The sequence below is a fragment of the Miniopterus natalensis genome, chromosome 4 (genome assembly GCF_054644295.1).
Source record: "Miniopterus natalensis isolate mMinNat1 chromosome 4, mMinNat1.hap1, whole genome shotgun sequence".
Lineage (NCBI taxonomy): Eukaryota > Metazoa > Chordata > Mammalia > Chiroptera > Miniopteridae > Miniopterus > Miniopterus natalensis.
In genome coordinates, this window is record NC_142084.1 from 15,072,225 (window position 1) to 15,094,744 (window position 22,520).

Below are 22,520 nucleotides of genomic sequence, written 5' to 3' on the forward strand. Positions count from 1 at the left end.
AGTTTGCTTATACAGAAACTCAGAACAAGGATCAGCAAACTTTTATGAAAAGGGATAAATAGTAAATACTTTGGACTCTCTTGGCCACAAGCTTTCTGTCAAAACTACTCCACTTTGCCACTGTATTGTAAACACAACTATAGACAATATTGAACAAATTGGCATGGCTGTGTTCCATTAAAACTTCATTTATGGGAACTGAAATTTGGATTTCCTACTGTTTTCACATGCCATCAAATATTATTTTTCTATTAATTTTTTTCAACTATTTAAAAATGTAAAAACTATTCTTAACTCTCATTTCATATAAAAAGCAGGCAGTGAGCTGGATTTGGGTCCCAGAGTAGTCTGTCAACCCCTTAGCTTAGTAACAGATCAAAAAAGTTTGTGTGTTAAGAGATTGAGTAAGAAGTTCAAACCACAGAGTAATGCAGAAGGCCTAACAGAGAGGGAAGGAAAAGAGAGAAGAAAATGAGAATTTATAAAAGATCTTAAAACATCAAGGGCTTGTGCAAAAAGGTAAGGAGAGGATAGGGTTAACTGAGTAGGAATTCAACATGAACTCCTGATTCCTTGGTTTACCTTCTTGCCACTGGAACACCATTCATTCATTCAACAAATATTAATTTAGCACCAATATGGGCAAGCACTGTGGCCTTCTGCCTAGAAGCTGAAACTATAAAACAATAGTTTCTCATTTATTCTCCGAAATGAAATTAAGAAATCTTAAGGGTGGTTATTTACTTATTTTAGTTGCATATCACAAGTTTTGGTATGCTACGCCTTTTTAAAATATGTTTTTATTGATTTCAGAGAGAGGAAGGGAGAGGGGGAAAGAGAGAGAGAAACATCAATGATGAGAGCGAATCATCAACTGCCTCCGGCACACCCCCTATTGGGGATCAAGCCTGAAACCGGGGCAGCTGCCCTGACCGGGAATCAGACTGTGACCTCCTGGTTCATAGGCTGACACTCAACCAGTGAGCAACACCGGCCGGGCAGTATGCTAGGTCTTTATTTTCATTCATATCAAAGTATTTTCTAATTTCCCAAACTTCTCAGTTATTGGTTTCTAATTTCACTCCATTATGGTTGGAGAACATATGTTATATTATTTTAATCCTTTTAAATTTATTGAGGTTTGTTTTATGCCCTAGCATGTGGTTTATCCTGGAGAACCTTCCATGTCTACTACAGAAGAAAGTATATTCTGCTATTGTTGAGTGGAATGTTCTATAGGTGTATGTGAGGTTTAATTGATTTATAGTGAAATTTAAGTCTTCTATTTCTTTGTTGATCTTCTGCCTAGTTGTTTTAGCCATTATTGAAGGTGGATTATTGAAGTCTCCAATTATTACTGTTGAATTTTTTATTTCTCCCTTCAATTGTGTCAGGTTTGCTTCACATTTTTTAATGCTCTATTGTTAGGTACATGTATGTTTATAGTATTTACTCATTTTATACACTGTCTTGACCCAAAAAAATATTTAAGTGGCTACAGGATAGCAAGAAATCACAGATTAAAAGTAGATGAGCCCTAGCCAGTGTGTCACAGTTGGCTGCACCACACCTTGTCCTGTGCACCCAAAGGTTGCTGGTTCGATTCCCAGTCAGGGCACATGCCTGGGTTGAGGGCTCCACCGTGATAGGGAGCCTGAGGGAGGCAACCAATCAATGCTTCGCTCTCCCATCAATGTTTCTCTCCCTTTCTCTCTCTCTAAAAATCAATAAAAATATTTTTTTAAAAAAAGAAGCAGATGAAAAAGCAAAAGCAAAACAAGAGTGGCACATGAAACAGACATTCCCTTCCTGTTCTCTGTTGTCTCCATGACAGAACCTGGCACACGATAGGTCCTTGTGGGATTGAAATAACATCAGGAAAGAGGTTAACCCAAAAATGAAGTTCTACATTTTACAAGTGTCCCATAAATTCAGTGTGCAGTTGAAGTGGGGACTGCCTGGTTGTACAATTGATATTGACCCTGAGCTAAATAAAACAAGAGATGATACCAAAACCGATGAAGAAATTCCTTCCAGGAGTCCTTACTAACATTTAATTACAAAGACGCTACACTGCCCCTTCTGTCCTAAACAGAATATATACTTTACGTTTTGGGGATGTCTCCAGCCAGGAGTGATGCTACAAGCTGGTCCTTGTGTTGACTGCTACATTTGATGGTGCCATTGCCCACTGCCACACTCCAGGGATAGCCAGCCCAGTATAGTCACGCAAATGGCACCCCCCCCACCCACCCTGCATGTGGCATTTTACAGGTGGCGACCCCATAAAATCTTTGAGTGACCCCTCTACTGACAGTATATTTAGGAGTCAGAGTCTATTTAGGGGTATTGTGGGTGTCAAAGGAATGAGGGACACCTAAGTGCCCACAAGGAAATCAAGTGACTGCTCCTCATCTTTTGGACAGACCAATGGTGATAACCAATTGCCTTGCAAAAAAGAACAAGGCGAGTAGGGAACGCTCTTAACTCTCTACCCCTCAGGCCGACCTGTGAGGCAAGAAGAGGGTTTCTCACATTTCCCAGGATGGTAGTTTTCTTACTGTGTTTAGGGAGTGTCATAGGAAACACAATTACACGAGGGAAATTCCAAAGCTGGGAGCTCTGCACTGCCAGTGGTGTGTCAGGGGAGAAACAATGTGTGCTAATGATCACACAGAAGGGAGGCAGCCCGCCAGGGGCCCGCACTGGAAGAAGCTGACGTCGCTTCAGCGCAGCAGCAGCCTGAGAGCACAAGGCTGGTTCCCGCAGGCCCTCAGGGAGCTCGGCCACGGTGACTTGGAGCAGGCCTCAGGCAACGGACGAGAGAGAATCTCCAGTTCTGAAGATTGAACCTTAGGTTTTAGGCAGAAATCCTGGCCAAATTATTCAAGAACTCCTCTTTAACACTACCCTGCGTGGGGCTCTCCCTCGTCACATCCTCAGTCACTAAAGCCCACAGATGGGAAGACAAGCCCCCTTCTCTGCCAGGTTTCTCCCCTGGAGTCAGCAGTGCTCTCTCTAATGGGGGGTGGCTCAAGGTGGGATGGCACCCTGGGAACAAAGCCTTTCCAGAGTTGAGTGTGATAAAGCTGGTCACAAAGACTCAGATTTCAGTTTTAGATGGCATAACAGGCCCCTGGCTAAGTGGCTGAGCGGAAGCTGATGGGGTTCTTGAAACACCAAACATCCTCTCACCTTGTCTTTCCATTTCCTGGTAAGCCAGTGACACTCCATATGCCAGCCTGGTTAATACACTAGCCTGTAAGCCATCCAGAGCGCCAGCTTGAGTCCCACTGACGTTCTTCATCATACAAAGTCTGCAGGCACATTTGTTGTTGTTCACAGCCCTAACAAAGATGCTCTGATGTCACTGGCTCCAAGAGCACGACTTTAATAATTCACATATATTGAGTACTTACTTTATGCCAGGGACTGTGCCAAGCAATTTACATTTATTATCTTTTTCACCACTGGCAATAGACATATGAAGTGAAGTCTATTTCTTTTTCTTTTTTTAAATATGTTTTTATTGATTTCAGAGAGAGAGGGAAGGAGAGGGAGAGAGAGATAGAAACATCGATGATGAGAGTCATTGATCGGCTGCCTCCTGCACACCCCCCACCAGGGATAGAGCCCACAACCCGGGCATGTGCCCTGACTGGGAATCGAACCATGACCTCCTCGTTCATAGGTCAATGCTCAACCACTGAGCCACACTGGCTGGGCTGGAATCTATTTCTATCTCTATTTTGTGTTGAGAACAAGTCACATGGAGGCTAACTATCTTGCCTATGTCTGTGTGTCGTAGAAAATTCGGGCTAACAGGGCTTTAGAAATCATGTAATGATTCTTCACCTTATAGATGAGGAAACAGCTCAGAAAGGGTAAGTCATATGCCCGTGATCACACAGCCAGGAACTGGCAGAGCTGATACCTAACACCAGGTTCACTTCATCCTTGAACCATACAATTCACCACTTTGGGCTAACACACGTCAATCACCCTGGCCTCCTGTTCTCTGAGTCCGTGGTCCATCATTTATGATTTGAGGATGCGTGCCATCCCCAAGTCGGCTGTCACCACGCCACCAAACTATGATTCAAACGGGAGGGGGCATCCTGCTCTCTCTGCATCAGGCTGATGATGACGTCAAGCTTTATGACTCAGAACACTCCGAAGCTCTTTGGCCCTTATAACTCTCCCCACAGGAAACCCACCAGGTGCCTGGTTACCTTTTGAGTTTTTTGTGGGTTGCAGACAACGCATCTAAAAATAGATCTGTCCCTAGCTCTGCCAGAAGAAGCTTGCAGCCTAAAAATGTCACTCCCTTCTCTCTTCCATAACACAGACTTCACTTCCTTCCCAACCCAGCAGCTGCCTCAGGGCAGCCTTTCTCCCACCTGGAGATTAGACTTCCTTCTCAGGAAGAGAAAGAAGTATCTCTTGACAACAGAAAAGGAAAACCTTTCTTATGAAGTTTGGCAAAAATTGCCCTTCTAAAGCCAACTGACTTCAAGGAAGAAGGTGTGAGTCTCTGACCTAGTCTTTTACCTCCTCAAGATCAACTAAATGGGACAATGTAGGTAAAAGTGCTTTGTAAATTGCAAATACCAGGAGCTGTCACATGCCTCTGCACGTGTTCCTGCATCATCAACACAGCAGCGAGCAGAAGGGACGACTTTTCTTATGATACCTCGGGTAACACAGATTTTCCAGGCCAGGGAGTTTTCCTGGCCTGGACTTTCTGTGGGTAACTCCTTGTGTGCTGAGATGAGGTTAGGACCACTGCAAAATTCCATTTCTGAGGCTGGGCTCATGCCGGCTAAAATGGGGTGCAGATGCTGGAATGAGTCAGGGAGCATTTCAGTCAGCCAACAAACTGAGAACACAGAGAGAGAGCCTTGTTCAGCCATGGGAGGACCTCCCAGTTGAGTCTCTGCCACTGTTAACCTGGAGTTGCTCTCAAGACAAAGACAAGTTTGCTAACTTCCTGCCAGGGGCATGTGATGTTTGAGCTCCATGGAACACTTTGTCATTTTAGAGATGTTTTCAGTTCTTTTATTTTATTCATGCATTCATTCATTTCAGTAAATAGATGTTTAATTCTTACTCCATGGGCAGCCTTCTCTGTTTAAAAATTTCCTCTGTTTTCTGCCCACATACAAAGCCCACACACCGTGAGTAGGGGTTGAAGGTAAATAGGCTTTGTTTAAATACAAGAAGTAAAGATACGCCTGTTTCCATTGCATCAACTCCCTGCCACCCTCCTTGACCTTCACCATAAACTAGAGGGCACTTTGGGGATATTTTCTATTCCTGGGAACCACTGTGTTCCTGGAAAGCACTGTTTTCAGAATGCCATTGTACTCTTCTTATAGTGTTTTTTTACAGTGTTATTACAGTATTTATTGGGCACTCTAATGCCTGCTTTTATAGAGGAAATATAAAAGCAATAACAATAACAACACAAACACACACATCATTAAGAGGAACAAGACCTGTCAGATGTGCCTGGGTTTTACCTACTTATAATGGCATTACCAAGCGAAAGGAAATACTCAAAATAGTTAATGCCTGAAGCCAGGCAACATGCATATTCCCCATCCTACCTATCCATGCCAGGACAGACGGCAATAATCAATCGCAACACTCCCACTGAGAGCAGACGCCCCTAAGAGTCCTTCTCAGCACAGCGCCCTGAGCAGCCCCTGCCTGAGCTGTCCAGAGTTGGCAGGTAAAACACAATCCATCCATCTCCTCTTTCCATCCACTTATTTTTGACCAAGTTCAGCAGTTCAGAAAAGGAAGAAATGGCCATATGCGCTGGAGGCTGGGAAAGATGCCCCAGGGGAGGGTAATGTTAGTGGTATCCTGAAGGAGTGATCAAATTTGGGTAGAGCTGGTAAATAGAGGAGAGGAGGGAGGAAGGGTAGTATTTGCTGTAATGAAACTTTTTTCATTTTTAAAATAGGTAGTCAAGTCTATGTTTCTCTTTCTCTTTCTATTTTTAAAGAATAGTTTGTTGACTTTTAGAGAGTGAGGAAGGGAAAGAGAGAGAAACATTGATGTGAAAGCGAAACATCAATTGGCTGCCTCCTCCACGATGTCCCCTACAGGGGGACATGTGCACAACCCAGACATGTGCCCTTGACCTGGAATTGAACCAGCAGCCTCCTGGTGGACAGGATGGCACCCAACCAACTGAGCCACACCAGCTAGGGCTCTCTCTCTCTTTTTAAAATGACACCTTGGCTTTCATTTAGGGAGGTCTTCCTCACCCCCAAGATCATGAACAAACATTTGTCTATATTTTTTACTAATACTTTTATAGTTTTCTTCTGTACATGAATATATTTGGCCAAGTTGCAATTTATTTGGGGATAAGGAATGTGGTAGGAGTCCAGCTTTTTAGAAAGAATGGCTAGCTACATCTCATACCATTTGCTGAATAATCATTTAAAAAGTCTCCTTTATCATGTACAAAATCTCTGTTTATACATGTGCTTATTTCTGGATCACTCTTTTTTTTTCTTTTTTTTTTTCTCCTCTGTTCATATGTATTATTGGGAGTCCTGCTTTTTAGAAAACTGGATTCACAAAAACTTCAACATACAAATTAGATAAGCTAAAGCTGTCCTAATTACCCCTGAAGTGAGTCAATTTTTTTTAAAGCTTAAATTTATACAGATCTTTTAAAATAACAGCTTTATTGGTATATAATTCTCATGCCACACAATTGATTTAAAATGTACAATTCAGTGGTTTTCAGTATATTTGCAATGTGCAACCCTCACCGCAATCAATTTAGAACCCTTGCATCACTCCTAAAAGAAACCCCGTGTTCACTAGCAGTCATTTCCCATTTCTTCCCAGCGCCCTCCAGCCCTAGGCAACCACTTATCTACTTTTTGTCTGTACAGATTTGCTTATTCTGGATATTTCATATTTCATATTTCATGGTCTTTTGTATCTGGCTTCTTTCACTTGACACAGTGTTTTCAAAGTTCATCTATAATTTAACACATATCTGTACCTTCTTTCTTTTTGAAAATTGAGATAAGATTCTTAGAACATGAAATGAACAATTTAAAAGTGTACCGTTCAGCCCTGACCGGTGTGGCTCAGTTGGCTCAGCGTCACCCCATCCACCGAGAGGTCGCCAGTTCGATTTCTGGTCAGGGCAGGCACCAGGGGCGCAGGTTCGATCCCTGGTAAGGGACAGACAGGAGGCAGCCGATCTCTGTTTCTCTCTCATGGCTGTTTCTCTCTCCCTCTCCCTTCCTCTCTCTAAAAATAATAAAAACATATTTTTAAAAGTATACAATTCAGCGGCAGTTAGTACTTCATTATGTGGGGCAACCATCACCTCTATCTAGTTCTAAACATTTTCAGCACCTCCAAAAGGAAACCCCACACTCATGACACAGTCACTCCCTATTTTCCTCCCACCCCCAGCCCCTGGTAACCACTAATCGACTTCTGTCTCTGTGGATTTGCCTGTTCTGGACATTTCATATAAATAGAATCATACATGTGGCCTTTTATGTCTGGCTTCTTTCACTTAGCATAATGTTTCCAAAGTTCATCCATATTAGAGGATGCGTATCTATACTTCATTCTTTTTATTGTTGAATAGCCCACGGTATGGATATACCACGCTTTGTTTATCTACTCATCAGTTGATGAAAATTTTGGTCCTTTCAAATTTCTGGCTATTATGAATAACGCTGCTATGAACGTCCATTCATGTACGTGTTTTGTGTGAGCCACGCACTCTTTGAAAAGGAGCATTATCTTTTGCATAAAGTCATATACTTTGCAATGCCAGTCCTGTGACCCATCTTTTCGGGATGATTGTTTCGTTAAAGCCAAATGGAATTTTATTTGTGGAGGCCTTAATCCTATCAGTCTAGGTTACTATTAAGTAAAGTCAATTAAGAAATGAAGAAATTAATTAAGAAAAACTGCAGTGTGGGGAAGGTCATGAGTAGGTGGATGCTCAAAAGGATCCAGCGATAATGATGGAGGTGGTAGTTAAGTACCACCAAGTACCCAAGTCTCTAATTACACTCGTTAAGTTCTTTTCTTTGCAAGAATAGGATCCCGGTAATTTCATCCATTTGTTTAGGGGCTAGAGGTTCCATTTTTAAACTAGCTTAAACATTTAATAGGTTTTGCCTATTAATCCTGCCATTAACAGGATTGCCACCGACAAGGTTCAATGAAAGAAATCAAAGAGATAAAACAAAGAGTTTTTTAATAGACCCCACTCCCCCACTAAACTCTAAGTTCTTTTTAAAAAATTTTTATTGAATTTATTGGGGTGACACTGGTTAATAAAATTACGTAGGTTTCAAGTGTACAATTCTATAACACATCATCTGTATATTGTATTGTGTGTTCACCACCCCAAGTCAAGTCTCCTATCACCATTTATCCCCCTACACCCTCTTCTACCTCCCCCTACCAGACCCTAAGTTCTTGAGAACAAGGATTGGATCTTGTTTGTGGCAGGCAGACTATACACGTAATGTATCTGTTAAATTAATTTAAAAATTCTAGCCATTGCCCCACTCACCTCTCCCATCCCATTGTTTATGCCCCCAGACCCCAGCCTCACCGGTTCCAAGGGACAAAATGAGCGGATTCTCAGCTCGTGATCTCTCTAAGGCAGGTGTCGTCGGAAGATTGTCTTTAGTGTTTTGGGGACAAGAGGGGGTGGCATCAACGGCAGAAAACCAAATGATCCTGTTCAGTCATGTCCTTCACCTGCCACTTCGGAAAGAAAGGTCACGTCTTCATACTTTGGAGTTTGTACCAAGAAACAAAACAAACAAAGAGTTTAAGTACTAAATCAAATGGACTTGACCAAACCCCAAATGCGGCTGTGGGGGTGAGCAGACGCAGCACGGGAACCTCCTGCCCCTCCTCCCGGGGCGCCCTGGCCGCCCAGTGTCGCCTCCTCGCAGCTCTGGGAGAAGCAGAATCAGCCGGCAATGCTGCTATTTCCACCCTGAGCCTGTTGGTGGACGCTGGCAGCGGACTCTGGGCTTTGTTCTGGAAGCGCCTTCACCTCCGGCCCCCCAGCCATGTCCTTACTCCGCAGACCCATAGAAGACAAACTGCAGGGAGGTCCAAAAGGCCCCCTTTGGGAAAAGGCCTCTTTGCCCTTGTTAGCTAAACCTTGGCAGACTAGCCAGGCCAGAGGCGACATGTCCCATCAGTAAGTGCCTGAAAAAGCCCACGGAAGGCTCAGCCCTGACCAGACAGCGGCAGTTGTGGATGTGCAGTGGCTGGCTCCTCGTGTACTAGGCACCCGGTAATCGGTTCAGCGGTCACCTCCTCAGAGGGCGCTGTCCTGGCACCTCGCAGAGCCCTTGAGGCCCTAAAGATGAAATTGCTGTCTGTCTCAGCCCCCACAGAGCCCTAGTCCTGCCTCCCTCTTAGTCACAGGGGCTCTGCAACGGTGAGGGGTGACAGGGCCACCATCTGCAAGGGTGGCGGTGGTCCTTTTGATTAGTAGGCACTCAGTTTTTCTCTGGTTTTAGCTCGTTTTGACGACATGATTGTGATTTCCACCCTGTCCCAGAGCAAACAGAGCTGTCTCCCAGTGTTCCTTGCTAATTTCATGCACCATCAGGTTTCCTGTTCTCTCATGTTTCCATTAGGCCTTGTTTCCCACTCTGGGGTGTGGGAACATTGTGGGGAGCACATTGTGATGTGCTGGCATGCTGGGGGGCAGGGGAGGCCACAACTAACCTGGGGCGAACTTGTCCCTTGGCAACACCAACCCCCATGAAGCTCACTCCCCGCTCCCTGCCTGCACGCCCAGGGCAGCCCTGGCTCACCGACCACAGCTAAGCCTGGAAAAGGCCTCTAGGTTCTTCTCAACAGCTCTCCAGGCAGCCACCACCAACTGAACTTAATGGGCGCTACTTGGCAGTCCTGCTTGATTTAGTGCAATAATTGAAAAAGAAAAAAATTAATCTGCCTAGCCGGCCTGGCGCAGCAGCTGAACATCGACCTAGGATCCAGGAGATCGCAGTTCGATTCCCGGTCAGGGCACATGCCCAGGTTGCAGGCTCGGTCCCCAGTGTGGGGCGTGCAGGAGGCAGCCGATCAATGACTCTCTCATCATTGATGTTTCAACTCTCTCTCCCTCTCCCTTCCTCTCTCTGAAATCAATAAAGACATATAAAAAAAACAGAAAGAAAGAAAAAGGGAGGGAGGGAGGGAGAGATCTGTCCCCCAAACTGGATTCAGTTTCACACTGCTGCTCAGATCATGTTCCCTGTACACATAGTAGTTTTAAGAATTTTCCCCACATCAAAAGTCTATAAGGTGAGCAGGCCTCTTGTTTCTTTAAAGAGGAAGGAAATCTCTCTGAAAACATCTTTTAAAAATAAGTCTTAACGTTTTTTGTGAGTGAAGAACAGAGAAGAAAACATTAAAAATATTTTTTTAAATCCTCGCCTGAGGATGTTTTTTCCATTGCTTCTCAGAGAGAGTGAAAGGGAGAGAGAAAGAGAGAGAGAACATTTAACGGGCCATGTTCTCATTGCCCAGATCATGCCTGTTGATATTAGATAATAATTATAATATTGCCCTACCCGTTTTGCTCAGTGGTTTAAGCGTCGGCCTGTGGACCGAAGGGTCCCAGGTTCGATTCTGACCAAGGGCACGTACCTCGGTTGCAGGCTCAGTTCCAGTCGGGGCGAGAGTGGGAGGCAACCAGTCGATGTGTCTCTCTCACATCGATGTTTCTCTCCGCCCCCCCCCCCGCACCCCTACTCTCTCTGAAAAAGCAATGGGGAAAAATATCCTTGGATGAGGTTAAAAAAATTATTATGACATTAATTCTAATAGTTACTATAGTTGCTGAGCCCAGTGAAGCAGCCATGCTTTCCTATCACCAAGGTACCTTCAGAATAGGAGCCTCTTTACATATAGATACATTAAATATATACATATCTATATTTAAATACATGTAAAATTTTTGAAATTTTAATCACTAAAATATACAATAACAGTGACTTCTGTTCCTGCCCCCCTTAATGGTAGTAATGATTAATGAGTAATAGTTTGTTATGGGCCTTTCCAGAAAAAGTATATATTTATGTATGTATGTATGTATATTTATGTATTTATACACATATATGTGTGTGTATATGTAAATATATATTCTTTTTTTAATTTACCAAAAAATTGGGAGAGGGATTGGGCTCTACATTATGTTCTACAACTTCTTGGCATTGTTTCCTGACCCACCTCATTCATTGTATCAGCCCACGGTTTTCCAACATATGGATGTGTCATAGTTTATTTAACCAGTACCCTATTAACTACAAAACATATACACACACACGCATATATGTGTATATATATATTTTTAACCCTCACCCAAGGATATTTCTTCCATTGCTTTTCAGAGAGAGTGGAAGGGAGAGAAAGAGAAATAGAGAAGGAAACATCCATGTGAGAGAGACACATCAACTGTTTGTCAAGAGCTGACTGGGGCTGGGATTGGGCCTGCAACCAAGGTACATGCCCTTGGAGGGAGCTGCAGACCCTTCAGTCTGCAGGCCAATGCTCTAACCATTGAGCCAAACGGGCTAGGGCATCTTTAAAAAAGTATATATATCTTTATTGATTTCAGAGACAGGAAGGGAGAGGGAGAGAGAGAAACAGAAACATCAATGATGAGAGAGTCCTGATCGGCTGCCTCCTGCACGCCTCCTACTGGGGATCAAGCCCGCAACTTGGGTATGTGCCCTGACCAGGAATCGAACTGTGACCTCCTGGTTCATAGTTCGATGCTCAATCACTGAGCCACGCCAGCTGGACGACAAAACATCTTTTAAAGACTCCAGTGTGTACCTTGGCAGTTGATATGCTATCCATAAGGGAAGAGGGACCCTTACTTCATTCATTCATTCAAAAGCTTGCAGCTGCAAAGATTAGTCAACTTGGTCCACAACATCTGGCAAATAGACGTACAAAACAGAACATCCGCAGAGCTGGGGGCAGGTGTGGAATGAAAAGTATTTGCAACACACCAGAGTGAAGACCCCTTGCAATGATCATAAATGGTAAACACTGACAGTCCTCGAGGAGTCAGTCACATGATGGGGCCAGGTGGCATCGCCCTGGGTGATGTCAACCCAGCATTGCTTCAAACAGAGACTTCAGATGAACATCTCAGAAGGCTTACAGCACTGAAAATGCTTTATTCTAGTCATAAAGAGTATGTTCACTACAGCTGCTGAGTCCACTAAATCAGCCATGCTTCCCTACCACAAACGTGCCTTGATAGTAGGACCATCTTTATATATATATATATATAAAATATTTATTTATTTATTTATTTATTTATATTTATTTATATTTATATATTTTTTAATTCTCCAGAGAAAAAAAGCTTTGCTTTGTCCAGTTCTGATTCTGCCAGGGAATCGGGGTGATCAGTTCAGGTAAAATTGAAACTATAGCCTCATTTAACCACTTGTTAACTGTGTGTCCTTGGGCATGTCACCTAATCATTCTAACCCTATAAAATGATGCCTACCCCATAGAGTTGTTGGGATGATTCACTGGGACAATTTAGGTCTACAGGAAGCATGTGGTATGCTCCCACTTGTGTTTTTAAACACATATCTAATATGTTAATCTGCAAAGAGAGATGTCTAGAAAGATGTTTACCAAAATGTTAACCTTGGTTCTTCTCCAGGGGTGGAATTTCTGGAGATTTTTTTAGTTTTTTTTCCAAACTGCTTGAGTTTGTTTGTTTAGGGGATTAAAATTTTTTTTACAATGATTAGGAATAATTTTTACAAAAAACAAAGCCGTTTTCAAAATTAAATAATGCATATAAAGAAAATCACACATAGGAAGTGCTCAATCAGTGGTAGATGTTATTACTATGAAAACCTATCATAAAAAGGTGGCTTGTGCCTGGAACATGAGTATAATAACTTAACACTTATTTGCTGATGAGATCCAATTTTCTTCCTACTAAGAGGGTTAGGAATTGAAAATCTGTCACAGAGCATGGGCCATAATAGAAAGTTAGATACTTCATTCATTTCTAAAATTCTTTGAATCATGCCTGGTATACAAGAAGCACTTTATAAATATTTGATAAATAGATATAATCCTAACAAATGTTTCTTGAATGCCTGCAATGTACCAGGCACTGTTCTAGATGCTGATAATACAGCCGTGAACAAGACAGTATTTGTGCTCTTATCATTTTAGAAAGAGCAGGAGATGATGAACATAAGCAATAGGTGAATAAATAAGAAATTGTCATGAAAATAAAAGAAAATGATGTGAAAGAGACACCAGAGTTCCTTGGGTGGGGTATTCAGGGAAGGCTTCTTGGAGGTGGTAACACTGAAGGTAAGACCTGACCCATAAGAAGGAACCAACTCTGCAAAAGTCTGATCAGCAGGCAGAGCGAGGCTGGTCAAAAGCCCGAAGGTAGGTATGAGTTCGGTGTTATGGGGGGAAGAGTCTTCCAGAAATCACCAAAGGTTTGCATTTGCATTTGCAGCCACAGAAAGAAATGCATACACAGGGCAAATCCACATTTTATGTGGCCTGAAATGTACACAATTTGGGGGACACTCTCAAAACAAAAATACAAAAGTACAAATACAAAATGAAGTTTTGGAAGGGGACTTTGCAAGTGAGAAGCTCTGAAGCTTAAGCTTCGTAAACTTCATGGAAAATGTATTTCTCTTTAGACCTGAGGTGATAGAGAAAAGTAGATTTCACGTATAAATTACTCACACTCTTTTGGAAGCCAGAAACCCATTTGAGTTAGATGAAGTGAAAACAAGTTGACATTTATAATAAGGATTCAGGACATCCCACAGGACCCAAGGATGGGGAATCTAGCGGGGCCAAATACCCACGGCAACCAGAGGTGTGAACCCCAGCAGGATTCCCCATATTTCATCTCCTGCTCTCTAAACCTACACATGTGCTTTGTTCATATCTTTCCCTTTGAAGATCAGCTCCATCTACTTTTCTGACCCAGGGAGCAGAGCACCCTGGCCACCCAGAGCGCTCCAGTTTACATATTACAGCTCCAACCACCAGTTCCCAGCCCAGCTTCCCAAGGACGCCCCCTGATTGACAGGCTTGAATCGGGGTCCATTCTGGGAGCCAGGGAGCAAACCCAGGAGGTGTCTGCCTCACCTGTTAGCCTCTGACTGCAGAGCAGCACCGCCCAATAGAAACACAATGGGAGACACAAATGTGAGCCACGTCACTTAAAAGTTTCTAGCAGACACAGTAAAGAAATACAAAGAAGCAGATGAGATTAATTTTAATAATACATTTCAGTTTGCCCAATATATACAAAATATGATCACTTTCACGTACTCAATACAAAAATATTTTACATTCTAGTTTATACACGAAGTTTTCACGATCCAGTGTGTGTTATGTGGAATCTAATGAACAAAATAAACTGATGAATAAAATAGATTCAGAGACATAGAACCATAGAACAGTCTGATGAATTTCAGAGGTGGGGGAGGAGAGATTAATCAAAGAACTTATATGTGTATATGCATAACCTATGGACACAGACAATAGTGCGGAGAAGGCCTGGGGGGGACAGGGGCGGATGCTGGGTGGAGGGAATCAGTGGTGGGAAAAAGGGGACATCTGTAATACTTTCAACAATAAAGATAAATTAAAAAAAAAAAAAAAAAGCACATCTCAGTTTGGACTCACCACATTTCAAGTGCTCAACAGCCACGTGGGCCTAACGGCTACTGTAGTGGACAAGAAGGTCTAGATTTCTGGGCTGAGGTCTGATTGATCTTATCCTACTCAGGTGCCTCACAGCAGGCCCAAGTCTGCAGTGATCAAACACCACGTTCTCTTGCCCGATACAGTTGTATGTCTGCTCTTGGGCTCAGATAAACGGACAGGATTAATCATCACCGGCTTTCCGAGTGCACACAGCCCAAGCACATTGGCTGCCAAATCGCAATTACGGAGTTCTTTCAGAGTTAATGTCTTCGCACTTCCTTTATTCCAGAAATGAAATTAAAGCCACTCACTCTCACACACACAAAAGGCCCACAGAAACCTGCAGCTCTATCAGCAAATCATTCAGCCCTGGTAGGAAGGTCATTAGACTGGTTTTATACAGAGCCCATAAAGCATCAGGAAAACAGATAAATGTCAAAATCCTGGTTGTTCAGCTGCACTTCAGCTCAGCCTCCCAAAGGTAATAAATGCATCTCTCCAAAGTGCATCTGCTTTCGCTTCAATTTGCGCCTTCAGGTAAGTAAGTTCTACAAGGCATACTCGCTTTTTGTTACATGGATATTTCCCCCCAGTTTCAGCCAACGCAGATGTATATAGGTCAGATCTGCCCCATCTCGCTTTGAGAGCCTGGTTCCTAGCCTATAGATTTTTTCAGGTGAGTTTTATTGGAAAGATCAGCTATGACTGGATTAGAAGTCTCTTATTTTTCTGTCTGGAGGCAATGTGTAATGGTTGCCTAATAATTTGATAGCTACTATACATCAAGCACTTATTATGTGCCAGGCAACATGCTAAGTGCTTACAGACATTATGTCATTTAATTGTTGTGGCAACATCATAGGTGAGTACTATTATTAACACTCCCATTTGATAGAGAAGGAAACTGAGGTTTGGGAAAGGTTAAATGACTTGCCTAAAGTCATGGGGCCACTAAGCAACAAAACCAAGACTTGAGCCCGAGCTGGAGCTGCCAGACTCCACAGCTTTAGCTGTTGCTGTGGCCCAGCCCTTGGGCATCCTTTCTGAAATGGAAGCAATCAGGCCTCACTTCCAGGGGCCCGCACTTTCCCGAGGGCTTCTTGGAGCAGGGTGTCTGAGAGGGGAAGACAGTCAGAACTGGGTCACCAGCGGACAGAGCTAGGAGGTGGCGAAACGGAGCTCCTTTATGTGGGAAAATAAGACAGATATGCAAGTGCTGGGGGAGGGGCAGCCGACCAATCCTGGCAAGGAGGGCTGGGCCCCAGTCGGCCACCGCCACCGCCACCGCTGTGAACCTGCGCTGGCCTCGCTCAGCGGCCTTGAATGAGCCACCTGGCTTCCAGTATGTAAAGATAATGGCTCCGCCCGCCTCCCTGAGGACCCATATGGATTAACTCGTTAATGGTTATATAGTAGTTTGAGTAGGCAAAGGGCCCAATAAAATCTCTACCAGGGCCTTTTCAGCGCAGAACTGAGCCCCTGCTAATGATAAATGTTAAAGGTAGATCAAGTGCTCTTCAGCTTTATTGCTTTAATGGAGCCATTTGGCAGTACGAGGCCAGGCAAGAAAATAATAGCATACACACATTCATCAGCCAGCGCGACGCCCAGCGACAGGCCGGTGATGTCCTCAGAATCGGAATTTAATGTCCGTAACCTCAGGTGCAGGGCAGGCAATAAATATTTGTTGAATGTCTAAATGCAGGAATTCAGCGTTTACTCAAGTACCTACTACGTGCCAGACAGTGGATTACAAACATCGGGCTTTAAAAAGCCACATCTCGCCCTGGCCAGTGTGGCTCAGTGGTTAGGATGTCGGCTCATGCACCGACGGATGTGTCTGTCTCACAGAGATGTTTTTCTCTCTCTCTCCCCTCCCTTCCACACTCTCTAAAAATCAATGGAAAAAATATCCTCGGGTCAGAATTAACAAATAAATACATAAATAAATAAAAAGCCACCTCTCTGATGTCAGTATTTTGCCTGGAGATTGGAAATGTTCCCACATCACTCTGAATGTGGCTTTCTATCAATGAGTACACAACCAACAGTAAAGCAAACTTGCGACCAATCCTGTTAGACAGCAAACTACCAAACAATTTCTCCTAGCAAGAAGAAACTGAAAATCTGACAGTAGCTCTCTTGGCAGGGAGGCCCTGGAAGACTAAAATCTCCATTTGCCAAGCATGGCATAAATAACAGAAGCTTCAGGAGCTATTCTGATAACAAATATAAATTTTAAAATGCGCAGAGTATTTTCGTCCTTTGAAGGACCACATGTAGTCAGATTTTCACAAGGCGAGAGCAAGTACATTACTAGTTAGAGGCGAGAGTCACACTTCAACCACGTACCACCCCCGCAATTCTTAACTGTTTGGAAAAATGTAAAATGTGCGGGTTTCCAGAAAAATAACCAAGCAATTGTCCAGCTGGTTTCAAAAGTGGCTAGACCTCGTTAATCGTTTAATGCCTTACCTCATGTGAGAGAAACACAAGAGAAGTCATTGGCAGACTACAGGATTTTCCCAAACCACATTTATTTATTCGTTCTTTATTTATTCAACTAAAATAAATTTGGGGGCTACTGTATGCCAGGCACTGTCCTAGGCATCAGTGAAGAATGAACCAAACAAAGACGACCTGTCATCCTGGAATTTACATGTGTAGCAACTACTTTCAAGTCCCCAATAGGAAGAACCCAAGTACACTTCAGTTTGTAGTTTAACAAAATAAAATAGCCTTTTGGGCTAGTACTCAAATTTTCCTGTGTTGATCCATGCTCTCAGCAAATATTTACTAAGTAACCACTGGGCTACTCTGGAATAATACAAATGTGTGCTAAGAGGGGGATCACGCTTTCATGGAGCTCAATGTGTAGTTGGAAACAAAGCATTTCCAGAAAAAAAAACAATACCGCAAGGCATTAATTGCCCCGAGCAAGGCAAATAGAATGCTGTGAAAGTTCAGCTTTATGGAAGAGGTAATTAGGTGGCATTTGAATTAAGATTTAAAGGATTGAGTATGATTTGCCCATGTAAAATGGGAGGAGGGCAGCCTGGCTGATGTGGCTCAGTGATTGAGCATTGACCCATGAACCTGGAGATCACGGTTCGATTCCCAGTCAGGGCACATACCCAGGGTTTCAGGCTCAATCCCCAGTAAGGGGCAGGCAGGAGGAAGCCAATCAATTCTTCTCTTCCATCATTGATGTTTCTATCTCTCCCTCTCCCTTCCTTTCTGAAATCAATAAAAACATATTTTAAAAAATAAGATAAGATAAAATGAGAGGAGGGCAGGGCATACTAGGATGATGGACAGCCTGTAACCTATCAAAAGTAACTTACCTTATTTTCCTAACATACATGTTAGTAAAACAAGGTTATGAAAGCTGCTGAAGACTGTGTCTCCCCAACATTCATATGTTGAAGCTCTAATCTCCAGTGAGATGGTGAGAGCCCTCATATTGGAATTGGTGACCTTATAAGGGTCATGAGAGAGATTTGCCTCTCTACCACGCGAGGATACAGCAAGAAGACACCATCTATAAACTGAGGAAAGGGCTCTCACCAGAACCCTGATCTCAGACTTGCAGTCCCCAGAACGGTAAGAAATAAATGTTTGTTGTTTCAGCCACGCAGTCTGTGGTATCTTGTTGTGCAGCTCAACGGCCTAAGACAAAAGCAAAGACTTCAACTTACCTTAAAACTTCTTTATCTAAATGATAAAGCAGCTCTTGGCCTCAATTGGACTGAACACTCAAGGTCAACCTACAATGAAAAGTCAAAAAAGTGGAAAATTCATTTCATCTCACATGCCCACCGTAGAGCTGGCTGCTAAAAGTGTTGTGTTGCAGATAATTCTGGGGCTGCATTAAGGTTCAGCAGGAAAGGGCCCAGGATGATTAGTAACGTCTGCCAGAGGCACAGCATTCAGGTGCAGTGGCTGATTTATTCGCCATTTCTGCATTCAGGTCATATATTTCTAAATTGCAGAGCAGGAATGCTCCATCACAGAGGTTTTGAAACTGGCGTCATCCCATGCACCGGAAGGTTGCCGGTTCGATTCCTGGTCAGGGCCCTTGCCTGGGCTGTGGACTGAATCCCCGCTGGGGGCATGCGGGAGGCAGCCGATCAAGGTTTCGCTCTCACGTTGATGTTTCCTTCCCTCTCCCCTCCTCTCTCTCTAAAAATCAATTTAAAAATCTTTAAAAAAAGGAAAGAGTAGAGCTGTCCTTAAAACAGGGAAGTGAGAGTGCTAAAGTCCCACCCTCGGACGCTCCTCGCTCAGCCTGAAACATCGTTGCTTTATGAGACTGTGGCTTTCTGTGTTGAGGAAGCACAACATTTAATAATTTGTTTATTCTGAACCCCACAAGAGAATGATAAGCACCATTTTACGGCTGCAGAAACTGAGGTCCAAAGAGGTTAAAGACTAAGCCCCAGGTTCAGGGCAGATGGTATGTGATGAAGTCAAGAGCCAGAAGCCAGGCCTCCTCCCTCCTTCTTGGGTGTCACACGCCCCTAACTCTGCAGCTGCATCAGAGCTTGTCATGCACTGAACACAAGGGACTTCCAAAGAAGAGAGCTGAGGTGCTTTGAAATAAACTCAACGAAAAAGGGGGGAGTCTTGCCTCTCTGTCTGAAATTCCGCCTCACCCTGCCTTCACCTACATATCATTTCCACGAGCCCTTTGTCAGTGACACATTAGACACCTGCCATCCTGAGCAGCTCGGGGCTCCTGCATGGACTCAAGTTTCCTTCTCAGGGGGCAACCTGAGCATGCCCACTGCTCCCCTTTCCCCGGCTACGGCTAAGGAGAGCCTGTCACCTCCGCTTGGCCTGGAGCATGGGGTGGAGCTGCAAAGGGCTGACACAGGGTGGTCACAGTGAGTGGCCACGTAAGGGACTTACAAATTACAAAACACATCTATCGTCCCACCAAGGCCACCTCGCGCATCACCACCACCGCCACTGCTAAGCTGAACCACAGCGCCCCCTCCCCTCCACCTCTTTCGGCCCCCCCACTCTGGCCACTGCGATCCCTTCCATTTTGCACCCTGCAGGCGGAGATCCTTTAATAATGCAGATCCAATCGGTCACTCCTCAGCTGACCATTGTCCTCAGTACTGGTAGGAAGAGCACTTACTTGAGAGAAAGTGTGTGTGTGTGTGTGTGTGTGTGTGTGCAATCACACACTCTCACAAAGGAGGGTTCACAATATTTAAACTGGCACGTGACATCAGTGTAGGCTCCATGTGACGCACTGAAGGGCATATTTATTTATCCCCTTATACTTATTTAGGTTCTGCCTCACTCCACAAAGGAACTGGAATGGCTGTGTATGTTTCCTGGGAAGGCAACAAGGAAGCTTTCTCAGTTACGTTCTGGAAACTTCAATCCATGGGAGGAACCAACTACAGTACAAAATAATAATAAATGAGCGTTTTACTATCCTCAAGCCCCCAGAAGGACACTAAATGATGAGATGCCTGCAGAGGTGCTTTGTGACGGCATCAGGATGATTTCTGGATCACCAAAAGGGCATTCGGAGGTGCCTTAGGAGAAACTGAGTCATTACCTAAAACAGTAGCCTATGTGTCAATATCATTTTAGCAGTGGCGCCTTGGTCCCTAAGTCAAGGAAAACCCCCCAACCATGTTGCTGGAGTTTAGAAAAGGGCCCTTTCTGATAGTTTTTCCTTGGTGGCTCAATTTTATTTTTAATTTTTTTTTTTTAAAAGTACCTAGTTTAAATGAGGCAACATGCATTTCAAACTTCTGAAGGTGCAGAGTACCTATAATAAAGGCTCCTTCCCATGCCTATCTTTCAGCCCCCCTGTTGCTCTCTCCAGAAGCAATCACTGCTACTGGTTTCTAGAAATAGTTTATGCAGACATCAGTCTGCATGTTCGCAGTTTTCATTTCATTCAGATAGTGGGATTCTATTCACAGTGTCCTGTGTCTTGCTTTTCTCACCTTGCTTTCTCAGTCAGAGGTTGATCTTGAGGCGTTTATCTTCATTACGCGTGACCCTTGGGAACTGTGACGGGGCTGTGCTCGTGATGATTCTTCGTGGGCATGAGAGACTTGGACGCAGCTGAACTGAACCTGGGGGCTGGCGAGCTGGGCCCGTATTTGCCCAGCTGACCTTGGAGCTCACCCCTGGAGGAGGGCAGCTCTGGTGCCAACAGCACAGGGCAGGCCAACCTGGGCTCAGACAATCAGCCCGGGTCTCCCTCTGCATCGCTCAGGGACACACTTACTTTTAGAACTTTTAAATCATTTTTTAGTGACATGGGAGATACACGAATATATTCCCGCTGGGGAAAAAAACAGGTCAAACAATACAGTTGAAATAAAAGCCAGTTTGACTCCCCAAACCTATACCCACTGTTCCCAGCAGTAGCCACTGTCGCCATTTGGTGTTCTGTGTGTTTGGAGCCTTTTGTTTTGTGGGGAAGGTTGTTTTGTTCTGTTTTCCCACACAGGGTCACGCTCAATGTGCCCTACAGCTAGTTTTCCTCACTTAACGTTTTGTCTTGGCCTTGCTTCCGTTTCAGGGTATGTAGATGTGCTCGATCTTTGTAAGCACCGCATCACGGTTCCATCGTAGGGTGGAACAGCATTTATGTGAGGATTTCCTCTTGACGGGCATTTAGGTGGTTCTGTATTTTTTGTTGTTACATCCAGTGCTGTACGTGAAAACTACGCACAGGTGAAATAGTTTCCCTAAGATAGAGAAGAGGCATTTTGGAGGTAAAGGGTATGCACATTTAAAGTTTTAAGATACTCCCAAATTACCCTCCAAAACGGAAGTCCAGGGTCTCCGCTGGGCAGTGACACAGTGAGTGGCACAAGGTTGCTGTTTTAGCCTTGGAGACCGTGATCCGAAACTGATATAGTGTTCACAAGCAAAAAGAGGCATGCAGATCCACAGGAGAAGCCAAACTCTAAAAAATGAACAAAGCACCACTGCACTGTCATCAAGGATGGGGGGCAGGGCACAGCCAGCTTAAAGGACTCGTTGGGAGAGCAGCCCCCTCTTCACTCTTCCCTCCTCCAGGCCCCGCTCCCCTTCCCTCCTGCTCTCAGGTTTGATAAAGCAATTCGGAAATATGGAAGGGAGAGACAGGGCTTCTGCTGCAGGGATGCGGAGCATAAGGAGTGTTTGCTGTAACGCGGGCTTCAGGAGGCCGCCGTCAGCACACCCTCTGAGCAAACTGCCGACGGCTAATTGTTCCCACTCAGGCAGAGCGTTTCATTGCACTGGGCCCCTTTCCGGAGACGCTCCGCTCCTCGGACTGTGATGTAGTGAGATCATGAGCGGTCTGATTTCCTCAAGTTCTCCAGCCTTCAGCATTACCCATCCTTCAACATCCAAGGGAAATCGCTTCTTTCCCCATTTCACAAACTATGGCAAGGCCAACTCCCTCCCTACGATTCCTGCAGACGCCTCGGTAGCTTATGTTCTCCTGATCACGTCCTGCCCCTGCCCTGTTCATTTTTTTTTTTTTTTAATCTTTATTGATTTCAGAGAGAGGAAAGGAGAGGGAGAGAGAGAGATAGAAACATCAATGATGAGAGAGTCATTGATCAAGCCCACAACCGGGCCTGTGCCCTGACCGGGAATCGAACCCCGATCGCCTGGATCCTAGACTGACGCTCAACCGCTGAGCCACGCCCGGCCAGGCTCTGCCCTGTTCTTGACTGTGCTGTCAGCCTCTCTCTTCTCACCTCTGGGCTCCTGCTCATCAA